The sequence below is a fragment of the Dama dama genome, chromosome 21, assembly GCF_033118175.1.
Source record: "Dama dama isolate Ldn47 chromosome 21, ASM3311817v1, whole genome shotgun sequence".
Classification (NCBI taxonomy): domain Eukaryota; kingdom Metazoa; phylum Chordata; class Mammalia; order Artiodactyla; family Cervidae; genus Dama; species Dama dama.
In genome coordinates, this window is record NC_083701.1 from 59590554 (window position 1) to 59600003 (window position 9450).

General features: G+C 45.3%; 1 long non-coding RNA gene across 1 annotated transcript; it reads right to left on the bottom strand.

Annotated features, from left to right (window-relative positions):
- Positions 1-282: 282 nt before the first annotated feature.
- LOC133042352 (uncharacterized) lies at positions 283-7127 on the bottom strand. Its single transcript, XR_009689477.1, has 3 exons — positions 7046-7127; positions 5371-5531; positions 283-716 (listed from the first exon to the last, which is right to left on the bottom strand). It is a non-coding gene; the product is annotated as an uncharacterized LOC133042352 (long non-coding RNA).
- Between the last annotated feature and the right edge of the window lie 2323 nt (positions 7128-9450).

Below are 9450 nucleotides of genomic sequence, written 5' to 3' on the forward strand. Positions count from 1 at the left end.
AATTCATTAACTTGAGATGCCTGGTTTTCTTTAATTAACAGTAATCTTTTGATGTTCCTACTACCTTGTTTTTCTGGCAAAAATCCCTACATATCCTGGCTTCTACCTTACCCATTTGGAGCAGTCCCTCAGAGCTATCTGAGGGGCTGTCTTCTGGGCTTAAGTCCTCTGTTTTGTCCACTGAAAGAAACACATAATTCTCAACTTTAAGGTTGTGTATTTCTTTTTCACTCGACAGCCATCTCCACTAAAGGGTCAAGTGACCAGTCTGTCATGAGTAGGTAGAGGAGTCAATTCCTGTGCTATGCCCTCCTCCAACTTACAGCTTTCAATTGGAATAACAAGGTAAGAATACAATTATTTGTATGTGTGTGTGATAAGAACACACCTCAATAAAGTTTTCTTTTAAAAATGCAAAAAAAAAACAACCCCACTTTTGCTGAGTGTTACATCATTTGTTACATGATGGGATTCTCAAAATAAAGTATCTGTGGCTTTAAGACCTCTTGTGGTGAATATTGCCCCCCCTCCCCCCAACATGCACTCATTTCTATGGAACCAGAGCAGAGATCTTGAGGACCCAAATCCATTCTACCTCCAGGTCATATGTCTGGCCCAGAATCACGGGGCTCTGGCCCACTGTGACGAGTCAAGGAAAGGAGACCTTCCATGAGGCAGTCAGGATCCAGGACAAACCTCCCACCAGGATCAGTCATCTGCAAATGAGTAAAGATAGATTCACTGCCTTAGAAATTTCCATTTTTCCAAGAGAAAAAGTAATACAGATGAAGATCAGTAGCAGCAGTAATTCTGGCTTTCGGGTGCAGATCCCAGGTCAGTCTCTTGGGCACCTTCTCCTAGCACCCCACTGCTCCAGAGTGAGTGGAACAAACCAGAACTCTGGTCCCTGCCATCCCTCTGGAGGGTGTTAAAACATTCCACGGAGCACACCTCCCAATCCCCAGTCTTGGCTGCTGACACCTCCTCATTCTACGACTTGTAATTCTGTCCTAAAGTAAGAGAGCTCAGGGTTAGTATCCCAAAGCACAAAATCTGAGTCCATTCCCTGCATCTGGGTGAAAAATCAGCAAGTGTCATTTGACCATTTGACATGGGCCAGTTCACGCATCTCTCACCATTGAAGAATGACTTCATGTCCTGGGGGAAAGGTACAGTGTACCTGGACTTTAGGTGATGCAGATGATGGGGTAAACATGACAATTAGAGTGGAAACAAGCAAGGGAAACTGAAATATTGAAATGGCAAAAGGAGACATGAGTTTTTGACTTGGTTGAAGAGGCTACAAAAGGTGAAAGAGAGAATTTGGGGCGGGGGGAAAGAAAGCAATTAAATATGGTACCACAAAACATTTATACAGGAAATGAAATGCGAAGTAAAACACTATGAATTTTTCCTCCACTAATCTTTAAGCCAAAAATTCTTATGAGAAGTAAGGTCTGCTCCTTTGGGTTAATTCTAAAGAAATTTGGCAAGTTCTTTTAATATCTTCAGAAGCTATCTCAGTGCCTGGATTAATGTCTGTGGCACTTTATTATACCCCAAATAAAAACATGGGACAAAGCCATATGGATATTTCCAAGCTTCTGATTTCATTACACTTCCTTTCTGTATAGTACCATTTGTTGATAAGATGTAAGGAATAACCAGTTTGTTCTCTCACAAAGGAATATGAAACACATCCTTCTAGAAATGGCCTGGAGAGGAAAATCTGGTGATAATGCAGTGGGCAGGTGATTTTTTTAATTGTCAGAACGACTTCAAATTGTAGATCATGAGAGTCTGAAAAGAGGGGTACTCAATTCGAGATGAGAATAGATTCAAGAGAGGCATATTCACACAGAACTAATTCCAAAGAGAATTTTGAAAACCCAGAGAAGGTTTTGATTAAGTATCCACCTAGCATTACATATTCTTAAGGACCTTTACAGTCATCATTATCTATGTCTTCTAACATTGTAGTGGCTGAATTAATAATTGTCCTCTGTACTTCCTCTTCACCTCGAATAAGGAAAAGTTGAGTAATTCATCAAAGGTTACTCTAAATGTCAGGAAGAGAAAGATTAGATCCTGGACATTTTAGTCAAGACACACAGAGTCTTAATTCTCTTTAGAACAAAGGAAGGACAGAATGTAACTTCTTCCTGAGTTTGGAGAAAGAGCGTTTTCCATGGATTTGAATAGGGCTTTCTGTAGTGTTTATTAAGACAAATGGTCCCATTTCCATGCATCAGCTCTAAGTGTGCCTTCACCTTGAACCCCTGAAGGTTTTGACAGCATGTAAATCTCAAGAGTGGTTTGAGTCTTGGCAGACACCGTTAGGAACAATCTGGTGAAAAGAGAAGAACTGAAATAGAGGGAATACATTTTGACTAAGGCTTTTGAACAAAGGTTGCTAGTTTACAATGCTGGGAGCCCAGAGCACAGGGCTTGGGTTTCTAAGGCAAAGCTCAAGATGTAGAACAGAATGTTTTCCTCAGCTCTGACTGTGACCCATGAAGGCAACTTGCTTCCTGGGGCTCTCAAAGGTCCTCAGAAATGTTCACGTTGTACAGAGTAGACCAGATCATTGAGATTCTTTCTCTGAAAGCAAAGAAAGCACTTTCAGACCATTTTTGTTTGCTATTTGTTTAATCATGCGACAGTTGACCTGGACTTCTGATCACTAAAGAGAGCTGCTGTTTCTTATTCGCTTCCCTTTGCAAAGATTTGCCTGCCTATTCAGTCAGAGCAAATAAGAAAATGAGTTCCAGGCAAGCGAAAAAAAACACAAATTGATTTCCATATATATTACACTGCTCCTTTGGGTGGGGCGGGCCGTTAACTAGACCTATATATAAACTTAGACCACAGGACAGCAGAGCCCAGGGCAGCAGACGCTGAATTCTGTTCATCATTTCCCAGGTGGGGAACAAAGGATCACAGTCATTTACACTGTCCATGCCATTTTGGTGGCAGCTGTTGTGTTTGATGCCTTCATCAGATAAGGTATAGATCCAGAAGACAGAAGGGGTGAGACCTCGGAAATCAGGTCATCTCTCAATCCGGTCCCCATAATGTTAATGTGGAAATGAGGCTCAGTTTGCTTTCTGCTAGTCTTCATCAGCAGAAAAATAATTGCCTTATCCTAAATGAAAAACATGACTTCCTGATTATAGTAAATGGGGGAAGAGGGGGGGAAAAAAAGAGCAGGCAGAGAATCAGGTCTTTCATTTGTAATAATCTGGTGAAAGCATTGCCTCCCCAGAGAGCTGGCAGCTCCGCAGCTGATGGAAAAGAAGCCGAGGCAGTCCACCGGGCCCTTTGAAGGCGGAAGTTGTTCAGACGCATGAAGCTCCCCGTGCACTGCCGGCTGAGGACTGCGGGCTTCATCGGCTTTGCCTGTATTGTGCTCCTGCTTAGTTGCTCAGTCGTATCCAACTCTTTGTGACCCCCTGAACTGTAACCCGCCGGGCTCCTGTGTCCACGCAGCTTCTCCAGGCAAGAACACAGGAGTGGGTTGCCATTCCCTTCTCCAGGAGACCTTACCGACCCAAGGATCGAAACTGGATCTCCTGCATTGCAGGTTCTTTACTGTCTGAGTCAGCAGGGAAGCCCAAATCATGTCACCTTTTTAATGGCCACAGAGTATTCCAGCCTTGGTTCATTCATTCCCCTCCTGATGGACACGCTAGGGACAGCGTGCAAACATCTGCAGTGAACATCCTTGGACACGTGAGTTTCCTTGAGCCCTTGCATCAGCTGGTGGGTAGGTAAACCAAGGATTTAGAATGTTTTGTGCATTTTCCCCTCAAGCAAACCTGTGTTCAATTCTGACTCTGATACATACTAACTGCAAGACCATAGGCACATTTCTGTGTCTTAGTCTCATCTATGGCATGGGAAAGCCTCGCAGTAGGAGGAGGGCATGGTGCAGGCAGAGTTCTGAACACAAGTCCTAACACATAGCAAGCCTTCAATAGATGGCAGCTATGATTTTAATCTTTAAACATGTTTTATTCTTATCATTGTTACTCCTTGACTGACTGGGACAGCCGGGTCTTCTTTCTGTCCTGCTGTTGACATTGCTGCCCAGACCTGCTCTCTCGCAGTGTCCTTAAAGCCCTGGCATCCTGAGAGCAGACACAGAGTAGGGACAAGCTAAGTTAGCGGCCAGTGGGCTCCAGAAGTACAGAGGCCCTTCGCCCTTTCTTCGTGTTCCCACCTCTGGCCAGAGAGGCAGAGAGCTCGCAGACAAGACCAGATTTCTGCACAAATGCAGCTGCCTTTTGCACCCAGAAGTGACCATGGAAACGGGACCAGGCCCACTGGAGGGTGTCCATCCCCACAAGAAGATCTTTCTGATGGACGGTGGATCAGATGGCCCTTGGGTGCACATGGATGACTTCCAGGCTAGAACAGGTATACTCAGGGGAGCAGCAATCCTCCACCCAGCTCCTGTGACTAATGATGGCCTCCCTGGTGTCTCAGATGCAAAGAATCCACCTGCAATGCAAAAGACCCAGGTTCCATCCCTGGATCAGGTAGATCCCTTGGAGAAGGGAATGGCAACCTACTCCAGTATTCTTGCCTGGAGAATTCCATGGACATAGACTACAATCCACGGGGTGGGTAAAGAGTCAGACATGATTAAGCAACTAACACTTTTACTTTCACTCTCTGTATGTCTCAACTTCTGTATAATAAGCACTTTGAACATGGATTAGCTCATTTACTCCTCATAACAACACTAAGAGGTAGGTGCCATTAAAATCCCCAATGTCACGATGAAACCACTGAGACCTAGGGAGGTTAAGTCTTATTCAATGTCAACCATAGCACCAAAGCCAAGATTTAAACCCAGGCCTTTATGACACCAAAGTCCGCACACACATTGATCATCATGCTGATTTCCCATTTGAGAGCTGTTCTCCTGTGCTGGTGACCCACAAATGTCTAAGTAGCTGCTCATGTCACGGGCCTGGGTGAAGTGCCTGCAAGGTCTTCTCCAAGGGCAATCCCATTGTGGGAAAACTACACATGCTCTCCTATTGTCCACAGGAGAAAAATGAAGATTAATAAAGACCTTGGGAGAAAATTTCCAGTTCCAAGCAGTGTCTATGCTGTGAGTAATCCTATTTAGAATTGAGAAAAATAGAACAGTTACTGGAAATAAGGTGAAAAATACTCCCTCCACAGTTTAGAACTCCCTCATAAACAGCCATATGAGCAAATCCAGGAACAAGCCACGAATCTGAGAGCAGTAATTTGATTTTGTTTATTATCTGTGTTGCACAGGGTGTTATCCGGGCAGCGCTGGGGAGAAATGAGCTAGTAGAAGTTATGTGTGGGCTGGTAGAACGTATGAATTACCTGCATTATTGATTTTACCTCCTGATAGATTCTCTCAGAAGGCTGAATGAGTTGATGTGAATTTCAGGTTCTCAGCTACCAGTAAGCAGCTCACTGAAGAATCTGAGAATTGCTGCAGCACACAGGCCAGAGAGCAGGTGGTTTCACACTTATCAAAGCACCTCAAATAAGAATAGAAATTTAGGATTTTTTTAAAGTGTGTTTGCTAATAACCCCCATACACAAAGAGCAGTGCATTTTTTTTTTTTTTTTTTTTGGTCCCTAAAATGTAGGCAGACATTTTAGGGGGAAAAGGCAGGGCCTGGAATGATTACAGAATGTTTGAAAAAGTAGGTAACGGTGGTGGGGAACAGGGTAAAGCAAAATTGTCCAAATATAGCTAACCTATTGGACATAGGCTCAGGTGGGCTCTATTTGCTTGAGAGGCTGAGAAGCCTCTTGGGAGGAAGATCTGGGGAAAGTGTGGATGTGTGTGCTCAGTCACTCGGTCATGTCTGACTCTTTGGGACCTCATGGACTGTAGCCCACAAGGCTCCTCTGTTCATGGAATTTTCCAGGCGAGAATACTGGAGTGGGTTGCCGTTTCTTCCTTCAAGAGATCTTCCCACCTCAGGGATTGAACCCTCATCTCCTGTATATCCTGCATTTGGCAGAGGGATTCTTTACCACTGAGCCACCAGGGAAGCCCTTTTTTTCATTTTCAACTTTTTACTTTATGTTGGAATATAACCGATTAACATTGTTGTGAGTGTTTCAGGTGGACAGCAAAGGGACTCAGCCATACACAAACGTATATCCATTCTCCCCCAAGCTCCCCTCACATCCAGGCTGCTACATAGCATTGAACAGCGTTCCCTGTGCTATACAGGAGGTCCTTGTTGGTTTTCCATTGTAAGTGTAGAAGTGTGTATGTGAGAGCACTCAGTGTTGACTAAGGCTGCTGAGAGATTGTGTAATCAAGGGTGAAAGCTCACTTCATTTGAGAACATAAAGGTCACTGGTGGACTCAGCCTGAGTGACGTCAGCGGAAGGGTGGACTCACATCCAGAGTAGAGGGCTAATGAGCAAGAGAACACAGGCATCTCGTTTTCCTCCTGGAACCCCACAAAAACAAAGATAAAGTGATTGTGTTTAACATAAACCCTTAAGGATGGTGAGTAGGGGACAGAATAAAATAACCACAAAAATTTGAGAGCTGGAAACCATTTAGATAAGTCTTAACTGATTGAGCAGACTGAAGATAGCTGACTTTGAAGCCAGGAGTGAAGAAACTTAAAACCAACACAGTTTACATCTTCAAAGTCTTAGGACGTGGTGGCACCAGAAAACTTTAAAAGTGGGAGTAAGGCAAGGGGGTTAGGAACTAGCATTAAAACAAGGAGAACTGGTTGAAAGCTGTTGAAAAAGTAGGGCTTCCCAGGTGGCTCGGTGGCAAAGAATCTGCCAACCAATGCAGTAGACACAGGAGACGTGGGTTCGATCCCCGGGTTGAGGAGATCCCCTGGAGAAGGAATTGGCTACCCTCTCCAGTATTCTTGCCTAGAGAATCCTATGGACAGAGGAGCCTGGCAGGCTACAGTCCATGGGGTTGCAAAGAGTTGGACATGACCGAGCATGCACGCGCACGTGGAGCAGTGTCAGGCAACCTCATCTGAATCCCACCCCCACTTCTTACCTGCTCCGGGCCTCAGGCACTGGAATTCTCAGTTGAAAAAGGAATTATATCTGCACGATCACTACTGTACCCTGAAGAGCCTTTGAACTGCTGCAGAAGGAGGAGTCTAAGGGAACAAGTTCCCCAAGAAGATTAGAGGCGTGGGATCCAACCACAGGGTAGGGGTGGGCTTTGATATGGAAGGGATACCTCCTTCATGGAAATGAGAGGGGAGAAAAAGATAGATGCAGACGCAAATAGAATTGTGGGTTTGGCCATGACCCTGCTTTTCCTCTTGTCAGGCCTCAACGAGATACCCAGAGCAGAACACAATGCAATACGCTGGCAGTTGGCCAAAAGTAACACACGCACACACTATAACCAGGCGTGTTCCTTCAACCCTCCTATGGTGTGGAGTGCCAAACTGCCTGTGCTTGATGGAGTTACTCTCACAATGGATGTGTTACCCTTTTATCTCACAGAGATAAGAACATCTACATTTGAAAATAAAAGGACTTCCACTGCTAATAGGTGGATTCAATCCTCTTGTGCCCCATCCCCAACTCCTGCTGTAAAACAACTACATTGTATACAGAAATATATATACATCGTATATAGAAGAGCTGATTTGGGTACAGCAGAGGACTGCAGTCCACCAGGCTCCTCTGTCCATGGGATTTTCCAGGCAAGGATACTGGAGTGTGTTGCCATTTCCTTCTCCAGGGGACCTCCCTGACCCAGGGATCAAACCCAGGTCTCCTGCACTGCAGGCAGATACTTTACCGACTAAGCTACCAGGGAAGCCTTTGATTCTAATTTACAAGGTCCTATCCCCAAACGGCGCTTATCCCAAAGAGATCTCAAACAGTACGGGGCGGGGAGGAGGGGGAGAACAAAAATGCAAACAAAAGTGCCACTTTGAAGTTTTGTAGCTTAAGGAGCATGGAAGTTGAGGAGGAAAGTGGAAAGTTCTTGAAGCTAAGAGGAAAAGGGAAAGTGCCTCATGGGGCAGCTGGCAATGACAACAACAGCCAACCAAAGTCAAATGGCTACTACGTGCCAGGCAGGGCAGAGTATTGCAACAGTTCTATCTGGAGGCATTCATGTTATTATTTTACAGATGAGAAAAATGAGTTCAAAGAGGTGGAATAATTTGTTCAGTATCACACAGCAATAAATTATGGAGCCAAATTTGAACCCAGGATGGCTCAACATCATTGGCCATGTTCTTAAAAACTTTTTCCTCATATGATTATTTAAGTAGGTGATTTCATTTCAAGATTCAAGATGTATGGCAAAAGCCATCACGATATTGAAAAGTAATCATCCTCCAATTAAATATATACATTTTTTAATTAAAAGAAAAGTTATTACAGTTATTACAGGAGAATTCTTTCTCTCACCAGGCTGCCTGTCACCTAGCTCCCCTCCTCATAGACAACCAATGTCATTAGATTATGTGTGATATTCCCAAGATAGTATATGGATTGCATTTTGCTATGTAAGTGATAGGTTATGCACACCATTCTAAACCCCACACTTTTCACTTGGGGGGACGTCCGTGGAGCCCTCCATGGAGGTACACAGAGAACTTCCTTGTTCTGTTTCCAGCTGCAGTGTTTTTGCTGTGCGGAGGTACTGCGATCTTGTTTACAGTCCCCAGCAATAGACTGAACCATGTTCCCATTCCTCGAGTAGCTGGTGCACTTTGCTCTGAGCAAACTCCCACTCCCTCTGGAGAGATCTTGAGACTCTCCCTTGACAATTGGGCTGCTTTAAGCTGCAAGACATAGCAGCAGTCTCAGGTCGCCTTGTTGAGCAGGGGTTTACTGAGAAAGGAAACAAACAGCTGGAGAAGCAGGAGGCAGAGAAGCCCCGCCCCGGTACCCTGGCCCCCATCAGCAGGGAGGTGTGCCAGGAGCTACCCTCCCTCCATCGCCAAGGCTCCCAGCCCTCGGCAGTGTTGGGCTCCTTCGGTGCTCCTGAGTCCAGACCTCCACACAGGAGATGGCAGGGTCTCCAGTGCCTGGCCCCCGGCAGGCTTGGGGAGCTGCTGGCCAGCCAGCTGCCCCAGGAGCACGGCCCACTCCAAGTCCCCCCAGGTGTAGCCAGGGTGATGGGGTCAAGGGGGAAAGAGCATGAGAGGCCTGTGTATAAGGGTTTGTTTTCTCAGAATGGGGAGTGGACCCCTTGCTCAGAACAAAAGAGACTGCTGGGTGGTACCCCTTGTCCGGGAACCCCAGAACTGCCCAGGAGACATTTTCGTGGGCTGCAATTCCTACCAAGTGAGTGTGGCCAGCCTCACCTCCTGCCAAGTCCCTCTTGAAGTTATCTTGTTTTTAGGCCTAGGATGATTTGGTCTATAGGGGAAACCTGATCACATGGAACCACTTATAAGACTTTTTAGCTTAAAAAACAATTTCACA